Consider the following 10,042-nt stretch of genomic DNA (forward strand, 5'->3'; position numbering starts at 1 on the left):
CGTAAGACAATCTTAAGCAACTTCTTCTCCCTGAGCATGGGATCACTCATTAGCACAAATAAAGTCAACATGTCCATTAGGACCCACATATGATCATTAAGATTGGGAAGCAGAATTTGAGCAGACATGGAATACACGAAAAACAAGGAGTCCTCCTACAGCCACAATCTTGTAGATACAGACTAATAAGTGGCTACCCCTCTGATACTTGGCACATAACAGGTAATTTTATCATTACACACAAATGAGAAATGTCTTAAAAACATGGAGCCTTCCTTTGGGCACTCATAATGAGGATCCACTCACCTTTTGAGAGCCTCTTAGTGAAGCATGGAGTCTGGTACCACAGTTCAGCACTTTCTCACCCTGGTACACCCTCTGCTAGCTTCGACCTCAGTGAGTCTTCTGTGGCTCAGGCCTCTGGCTAAGTCCTAAAGGCTAAATAAACCCCTTCTGGGCTAGTCAAGAACAGTCCACATTTGCCCTCACTGAGGTCTCCAGCCCCAACTCTGGGTCACTGAGAATTCTGCCACTTTGTTCAACTCTCCGTAAGCAGCTTGTCCCTTCCTGGGGCTTATGCCACTGTAAGTGGTAGGGGAACCAGGGCCTGCCCATAACTCTGGCTTCCAAACCATGGACCCTGTAAACAGTAGCTAGCAAGTACCCTTGATTTCAGTTCATTGTTGCTTCTTCCTACCATGCCACTTTTAGCTTCACCTCACCTCAAGGTTCAAGTTCTTAAGGACTCTCTTCCTGCAAACCCAACTTAAGCAAATGCTGCCAGAATCAAACTCTGACAATCCCTAATTTCTGCAGCCAGAGAGCAGCACCCTTTCTTGCCTCCAGTTCCTGGCAGGAACTGACCTGCTAGGCCCTGCAGCATCTTTTAGCTGAGCTTGATGGGCTCTGATTGGCTGCTTTCATGAGGCCTCTCTAGACAGCCCCAGATTTGTGGCTCTTTTCACCAGGGCAGGGGCAGTAGGACCATGAGGCCTCTTGTAAGGAGCCTCAAAGCCCAGGAACAGCCCATCAGGCACAGATCGATTGTTTTTCTTAGAACCAGATGAGCCCCTAAGATAGTTACTTAGCGTGAAGTGGGAAATATGATGCAGATGTTAGAGGAGGGCTGTAGAAAGGGAGGATGGTCCAGCAGTTATCACACTAGCCTAGGACTTGGGAGACCCAGCTTCAATTTCCTGCTCCCTCAAAAGACTTCCTGGGTGACCTTGGGCAAATCACTTAGCCCTTCTGCGCATCAGCTCCCTGCCTGTAAAATAGGAATAAAAGTGCTTCCCTACCTCCCAGGAGTGTTGTGGGGACACATACATACATAAATGAGTTTTGAGGTCCTCAGATACTACAGTCATGAGAACCTACAATAGTTGTGAATGTATTTGTATGTTGCTTGTTTTATAGTATTAGGACACTAGGTTCATTCGAAAGATCTGCTGGCGAGAACCAAAATCAGGAGCTGTTGGTTAGTATCAGCACTAGGACTTGGCAGAAGAGGTCCAGTGCTTCAAACTCTGTCTGTATCTCTCTCATCCAGCGCCTGTGGTTGTGTAGCTAGTATAGGCAATGGCAGCAATACAAATATCAGAGAGAGAATGACTCCGAAGGTAGAATGAAGCTCCTTGTCAGGTTTCCATATAAGGGGACCCAGTCTACTATCTAAAATGACAGTTACTCCTATGAACTGAACTGTACAACTCCCTAAAAGAAAGGCAAACAGACAATTGTCTAATGGTGAAACTGCTCTTGAGCCCTGTGTCTTACCTGGGCAAGGAAAGCTGTGCTGAGTGACTCGGAAGTTTTCCATTGGGAATTCACCCAGGAGGAGGCTCTGGATGATCTCAGGTGTTACTGGTCCAGATCTTAGCAGAACACTGGAAGGCAAAAGAAACCGCTTATGGGGTCGATTGCACTTCAAAAACTCAGCTGCTCTGAGCAGACAGCTCTGATATCTATGGGTGAGAGATGTGTGTTTCCACCCAGGCGCCCCACACAAAGCTATAAACTGGAGGTTCCCTCTCAGCCACTCTATTTGCTACTGATTCCCAAGGATAAAATGATGCCTCCAAGATCTCTTACCTCACCAGCAGGCACACTCCCTCATGGTGAGTCTGGGGTTTCAAGCAGAATCCATGCTTTCTGCTTCCCAAGCACTCTCACCAGTCTCTCATTCCCAACTTTGAAAAGCAGAGATTCTAGCGCTTGGACAGAAAACCTGGGGAAAGAGAGGCACAGAACTGCAGCAATCAGTAGAACGGTGCAGCCTGAACAGAGTCAGGAAGTCCAGGTTAATTGTCAGGGATGCTGTTCATTGTCAGTTCATCCATTGGCAATATCCTGGATACCAGTGTCCCTGGAAGGACTTGATGCCAGGAGGTAAGTTTCTATCTCATACATCTCATATAACTAGTTTTGCTAGGGACAAAAAATTTTGCAGTCATTTTCACTTTCTGCAAGGAGTATGGGCACTAGCAGAGTACAAGGATATAGAAAAGATACATGATCAGGACCCAAAAACTGGGGGCATAGGTGTGGTGATCACTAGTGGATATTTTGGGGTCGTATCTCCAGATATGATGTGACAGAGTGCTGAGGGTTTGCACTTGAGTCAACCTCTGGTCACTATTAGTACTAATTCAGTTCCTTACAGAAAGCCTAATTGGACAGAGGTGTAGCTGATTACGAGGTCAGATTGGGGCTAGTGAGTCAAGGAACCAATCATTCCATTAACAGGAAACTGTATAAAGGACATGTGCAGGAGCCCTTTGAGGAACAGACAGAGAAAGAAACTTGGGTGACCAGATATCCCGATATTTGGGGCTTCATCTTATACATGTGCCTATTACTCCCAACTCCCTGTCCTGATTTTCCACACTTTCTGTTTCTCTTTGGGTGACCAGACAGCAAGACAAAAAGCTGGGAGAGCCTGACAAACTGAGCTCTCTGAGTGAAACAGCTTACCCCCATTTTGGAGAAGAGTTTAGAAAGTTGAGATACAAGATAAAAGGTGCTATGTATTGGTAGGGGATTAAATAGACTACACGTTGGTGTTTATAAGCAAGAAAGTCTCAACGTGGTCTGCGTTTGTAGAAGGTGTGGGGTTGCAACACCCTCTCTGTCACAACAGGTGGCTCATCAGGGATTTCCCTGTTATCTATGCAAATGGAGAGCCTGCTGGAGAAGCCGGGGTAGAGGTTTGGCAGTCTGGGTGATGGAGGGAACACACTGAAATGAGTGGTGAAGCAGCAAAGAGAAGTATAGAACAGGGGTTCTCAACCTTTCTGTTTCTGAGCCTCCTCTCACCTCAACAAGCTATAAATACTCCATGGCCCAGTCCCAGCCCTCTGCACTGCCAGGCATCAGTTTGGGGCTCCTGGCTCTGGATTTTAACTCCACAGGGTGCAGCAGCTCGGGGCTTTGGAGTGCAGGTGCTGGGCTCAGAGCTTCAGCTTTCTGCCTAAGCCCCAGCTAGTCTACTGCCAGCCCTGCTTGGCAGACCCCTAAAACCGGCCGGTTGAGAACTGCTGGTGTAGAAGACCCACCAACTTTCAACAATCCCACCAGGCAGAAAAACAGCCTTTGCTTGCCTGGTAGGTTTAACAACAAAAAGAGCCTTCAGGAATTTATCGGAGCAAGCCCAGGTCTGGCAACTCCCCCAAAGTCTGGCGAGTCCTGTGACAGGAAATGGAAACCAGGCACAGGAGATCAGACTCTGTAAAATGGGACCTGCGAACAACCCTGATCTGGTTTTGGTTACTCTTAAAGGAGCAGCAGTGAGACCTCATAGGGACAGAACAATGTGGGCCTTTCGACTGACACCCCATTTAACTGGGAAGCACATATATGGCTCTTAGTGATTAGCGGGCAAGAGATTAGGGCGTGATTAAGGCAGCCATGCTGGATGAGGTGGGAGCCTGTCCACAGAAAACTACTGCCAGAAATGGAGAGTTGAAAGATGGATTGAGGATTATGCCTCTGTGCATTTGGATAGAAATTGAAAGATTACGCCACTCACTGGTAAGGCCAGGTACTCAAACTGGGGGGGAGATCATGGACTGCATGATTCTGGACGTTTCTTCAGAGTTTCCCTGAGCATACCTGAGTATAGGTTATCCCAGAGGTAGGATCAAAACTGAATATGTACATGGGGACAATACATTTTGCCCAATGGCAGAGGTGACTCTGGAAATCAAGGGGAAGTTTAGGCAGAAACATGTAGGGGTAGTGGATGGATTGCCCCACTGCCTTCTCCTGGGCATGGATTGGGATCCCTTTCTGACAGGGACACCAAGGCATGTGTGGAGGCCCAGGAGGGTGGAAGTAAAACCTGCAGGGCCAGGTAAAGAGGAAATATATGTAAAGGGGCTGGAGGAACCTAGACACAAAAGTACAAGCCACAGAGAAAGTGAGGATGGAGAAGTCCCCTGAGAGACAAGCGGGAGGAGAAAGAAAACAAAAGTCAAGAGTAAAGATGACTTAAGATCATCCATTGGGGTCAAACAGTCAGAGCCCTTACCACCAGGATCTCAGGAGCAGGCATCCCTAGAACACTTTGGAGGGACTCAGAGCAGTCTGTGTTCATGGAAGAGGCTGGGGCACAGCATACCACCCGTCACATAGAGGTATCTAAAATGGGCCTGCGCATGGGCCAACAGCATGAGCAGAATATACACTTGTGTCTGCAACACCAGAATTCACATAGCTAGGTACCCATCCATGGGAACAAATTCAAGTTTTGTGGACAAAACTTAGGCACCCATGCTTGAAAACCTGAGTCACTGTGGCCACACGCAAGATCAGCCTTACTGAGTCAGTCAATGGTCCATCTAGTCCAGTATACTGTCTTCCAACAGTGGTCAATGCCAGCTTCTTCAGAAGAAATGAACAGAACAGGGCAATCATGAAGTGATCCAATCTCTGTTGTCCAGACTCAGCTTCTGGTGGTCAGAGGCCTAAGGACACCCAGAGCTTGGGGTTGCATCCCTGACCATCTTGCCTAATAGCCGCTGATGGACCTGTCCTCCATGAACTTATCTAATTCTTTTTTTAAACCCAGTTATACTTTTGGCCTTCACACCATCCCTTGGCAATGAGTTCCACAGGTTGACCATGTGTTGTGTGAAGTCGTACTTCCTTATGTTTATTTTATACTCGCTGCCCATCTGTGAACAGAGTTTAGATCCTGGTTTCCTAGGAAAAGTCAGAGACATTATAAAACCAGGAAGTCTGTAATTTGAGCACCTTGTTGGCATGGAGTAAAGAAACACAACAATAATAGAAACTGTTGTGAGATTGGTGGGAAATGTACATTAATGGGCTACCAGAGTTGAAGCCCACTGATGACTCAGGAATATCTTAGTGTTAACTGGTGAGGGGCACAGAGTGGGTGCTGAGGGGTGTGGTATGTACATTCTAGTTCACTAAAAGATTGCCATATGAGTCTCAAATAAAAGCTCATGTCACCAATATCATTGTGAAACACAACTACAGATGCTGTGTAAAGAGCCATGTCTATGCATTGAAAATTACATTCTTATGATCTGTGTCTAGGGACTAGTCACCAGGAAAGGTGAAAAAATGGTTTTCTTTCGGGCAAGAAATGTTTCTCCATCTGTTTGTTTACATGTAAATTAAGCATGTAGGGTACACATTCGGTTCAGAAGGACTGTGAGAACTTCAAAGAAAGAAAAGTAACAGGAAGGTGGGGACCCAATTTTGGGGTACACCTCAAAGGTTTGCTCTAGTATATTTGGGGGACAAAGAAGACACCCTGGCATCTTTCACTTAGGAAGTAGATGGACAGCGAGACAGACAGCGGGGTCGCTATCAGGCTTGGTTGAGAGCGTTGAGTGAGAAACATCTTTAGACAGGTTAACCTGTTGGTTAAGTTTAGTCTCTAGGAGCATGTTATGATTTCATTATACATGTAACCATTTTTGGCTTGCATTCTTACTCACTATCACTGGAATCTCTGTTCTTTGATCATCTCTGCTCTTGTTTGCACTATAAATATATCTAAGTGCTGTGTGTTTTGCATTATAGAGTATAAGTAATAAAGTATAGAGTCTAAAGTAGAAGTAATAAACTGGTGTGTACTGTTCCATTGGGAACAGCAGGCCTGGTAATTCTGTGAGTGTTCAGTGGATAAAGGTCTGGACACTATACGGAATGGTCAGAAGACTCGGGGTTGGTGTGTGCCTATCATTAACCTGTACAAAGAGGCGGGGTCTGAGGAGGCCTGGATGGCAGTGCTTGTTTGCCAGAGCCTGGTCATTTTCGGGAACTGACCCACAGCAGACACAGACAAGACTTCCTCACTCTAAGGGCAGGCGATAGTAAGGTGCCTCATAACCCTGGAAATTCCTGGGGAGTGTCACACAACTCTATTGGAATTCTCTTTGTTTCTCTGCCTTACCAGCAAGGGTTGCCCTCAGTATGTTGTCGGTCTTTTCGGAATAGTCTCCGGCTTCTTATCACTGGCAAAGGCATCTTTTGTCCTAAGGTTCGGCTGACCTGCTGCAGGAGAACAGGAAACAGCTCTGGGAGCAGCTCCTGCACAGCTTCGCTTGACTGCAGTGATGACACCACCTCAAAGATGGCACATGTTGCCTGAAAGGAGAGCATGGTAAAAAATGAGATCTCCTCCCAACACCAAAAAAAAAAAAAAAAGCAAACAGGATGTTAGGAATCATTAAAAAGGGGATAGAGAATAAGACTGAGAATATATTATTGCCCTTATATAAATCCATGGTACGCCCACATCTCGAATACTGTGTACAGATGTGGTCTCCTCACCTCAAAAAAGATATTCTAGCACTAGAAAAGGTTCAGAAAAGAGCAACTACAATGATTAGGGGTTTAGAGAAGGTCCCATATGAGGAAAGATTAAAGAGGCTAGGACTCTTCAGTTTGGAAAAGAGAAGACTAAGGGGACATGAGAGGTATATAAAATCATGAGTGATGTTGAGAAAGTGGATAAGGAAAAGTTATTTACTTATTCCCATAATACAAGAACTAGGGTCACCAAATGAAATTAATAGGCAGCAGGTTTAAAACAAATAAAGGAAGTTCTTCTTCACAGCACACAGTCAACTTGTGGAACTCCTTACCTGAGGAGGTTGTGAAGGCTAGGACTATAACAATGTGTAAAGGGGACTGGATAAATTCATGGTGGCTAAGTCCATAAATGGCTATTAGCCAGGATGGGTAAGAATGGTGTCCCTAGCCTCTGTTCGTCAGAGGATGGAGATGGATGGCAGGAGAGAGATCACTTGATCATTGCCTGTTAGGTTCACTCCCTCAGGGCACCTGGCATTGGCCACTGTCGGTAGACACATACTGGGCTAGATGGACCTTTGGTCTGACCCGGTACGGCCTTTCTTATGTTCTTATGTTCATCACACCCTCTCTCCCCTTCTGATATCTGCTGTACTGAATTCTCACTTCTGCCAGTAACTTGAATGACTGCGAGCAACTCCCTTAACTCGTGGCTCAGTTTCCCACATCTATAAAAATGTGTATGACCTACCAAGGCATGTTGTGAGTCCTCAGGAATATTTGCAAAGCACTGTGAGAAACCTGGTTCAAAGACTTTCTAATTGCCAGATATTATTAAGTAAATCAGCCACGTACTCTAAACCTGCCATATTTGTTCCACAGACAGCAGAGCTGGACTCAGAAACAGTACATCAGAGGAGAAGTGCCCACACAGCAATATTCTACCACACTTCTAGCTTTCCAGCAGCAGGATTGTCACAGGGCAGAGGAAAGCCTGAAAGGCGTGTCTGTCATCTAACTTACTGAGAGAGGTTCAGCAGCTGCCAAATGCCTGTCAGTTTCAGTCTCTGAGGTGGCGCTTCCTTCTTGGCTTGTTGAAGTCTTTATTTTTCTATTAGGACCTGTAGGACTTGAGTGGCAAGCAAGGGTCTCCCAGAGATCTCCACAGCTCAGTGGTGTCACTGCAATTTAATAGAAGTTACATGTGACCCTGGACTCTTTTGTGGCTCAGATTGAATCGTCCTATTTAAGTAAAGACCAAATGTTCTCCTTGCCTATGAAGAGAAAGTTAGGAGTACTGTCCTCCTTTAACGCTCCTCCTGTTTAAATATTGAGTTTCCAGTTACAGAACTAGGTTAAGTGACCTAGTCTTACTGCAGCCTAACCATTAATACTAGACTTCAGAGCGACCAGAACACAGAGCGCCAACTTCAGTTCCTATTTTCCCACTTCCCAGTAAATATGGACTCATGAGCATGTGGCTCCCAAAGATCCAGGGTTTGGAAGGCAAGTTGATGAAAGAAAAGCCACATTCCTACTAACTGGACATACAATTATGAGAATGAATATTCATGGCCATCCTAGGTCCCCTTCACAAATGGTGTCCCTACACTCTGTTTGCCAGAAGCTGGGACTGGGCAACAGGGGATGGGTCACTTGACAGTTACCTGCTCTGTTCATTCCCTCTGGGGCATGTGGCACTGGCCACTGTCGGAAGACAGGATACTGGGCTAGATGGACCTTTGGTCTGACCCACTATGGCCGTTCTTATGGTCTTAGATTCCAACACGGATAACTGATAACTCAGTTAGGGATCTTTAAATGAAATGATGGATCTGCTTCCAGTCCAGTTTTAAGTCCCAAGGATGGCAACTCTCTTCTAGCAGCCACACCCTCACTGATACCAGCGGCGGTCTGATGACAATATTGGCCTATTCTTTGTAATCAGCCAGGGATTGGACTTGAAGCTGTCATGCTACCAGGAAACCAACAGCCACTGCTAATTTACAAAGTGAGGTCAATTCAGGTGTCTAGAGAGCCAGGCCGGTTCCAGGCATCAGCCCAGCAAGCAGCTGCTTGGGGCGGCCAATGGTGAGGGGCGGCATGTCTGGGTCTGTGGTGGCAAGTCGGCGGCTGGTCCCTCACTCCTTCTCGGGCGAAGGACCAGCCGCCAATTGCTGCCAGACTGAAGCGGCGATGGTAGAGCTGCAGATCGTGATCACAGCTCTTTTTCCCCCTTTTTGCTGCTTGGGGCAGCAAAAGCCCTGAACCAGCCCTGCTAGAGAAGTAGATGTTTCCAACAATACACTCCAGTTATACCAGTAAAGTTAGGTCTTTAGGATGTCAAAGCAGTTATGAATTAATGGAAACAGAATGACACTTAATTTCTCTCCACACCCTTAATATGCTCTTGGACCTTCCTGGAGAAAGACCCAGGCTAGTAACCGTCAGGAATTATCCCAAAATGTCTGCTGCTTAAATAAAGCCCTACATCTCCCACTAAAGCTGTGGGATCCATGTTTTACCAAGATGAATGCAATCGGTAGTGGTATATACCTGTCCATCGGCAGATGTTTTCTGAGGAGGCTGGAGATCACTGCTTCTAGGTGATGGTGAGCTAGAATGGACACTGCCTCCAGCAGGGACTGCCTCAAGATGCCCTCCTGGATAGTAGGCATGTGGCTATATATTATATTCAGGATAGCTGGCACCTGCAAACAAAACCAGAAAGAAATGTCCCTTTTTCTTTCTCTCCATTCATTCTACAGAATCAAAACCTTTATTTAGCCATTTGCTGCTTTTTTAGAAATTCCGCAAGAAACAAACGTTCAAATATGTCTGTGTAACTTTAACCCACAACAATTGCCCACACTTGGCTGTAAAAATTAACACTGACACACAAACATACAGCGAAACCCGCTATAACACAATGATCGGGGTCCAAAATTGGATCGCGCTAAATGCGGGTCGCAGTATAGAGGTCTACCATTTCAAGCTGGTCAGTTTCAAGCCGGTCGATTTCTCTTGGGCAGAAAACTTCTTTCATTTGCGAACTGCCCACAGCAGTAACTGAAAGGGTGGAGCTCCAGCAGCAGGGGCTCTCAGCCATGCAGTGAGAGAGAAACACTTGGGAGAGCGTGCAGCGGGCTGAGGAAGAGCGAGCAGCCGGGAAGAGAGTGGCTCTTCTCTCCAAAAGGGTGAGCAGGGGCAGGTGGGAAGAGGCAGTGGGGAAGGCACATTCCATTTTTTGCTT

This window comes from Mauremys reevesii, linkage group 8, assembly GCF_016161935.1.
Source record: "Mauremys reevesii isolate NIE-2019 linkage group 8, ASM1616193v1, whole genome shotgun sequence".
NCBI classification, from domain to species: domain Eukaryota; kingdom Metazoa; phylum Chordata; order Testudines; family Geoemydidae; genus Mauremys; species Mauremys reevesii.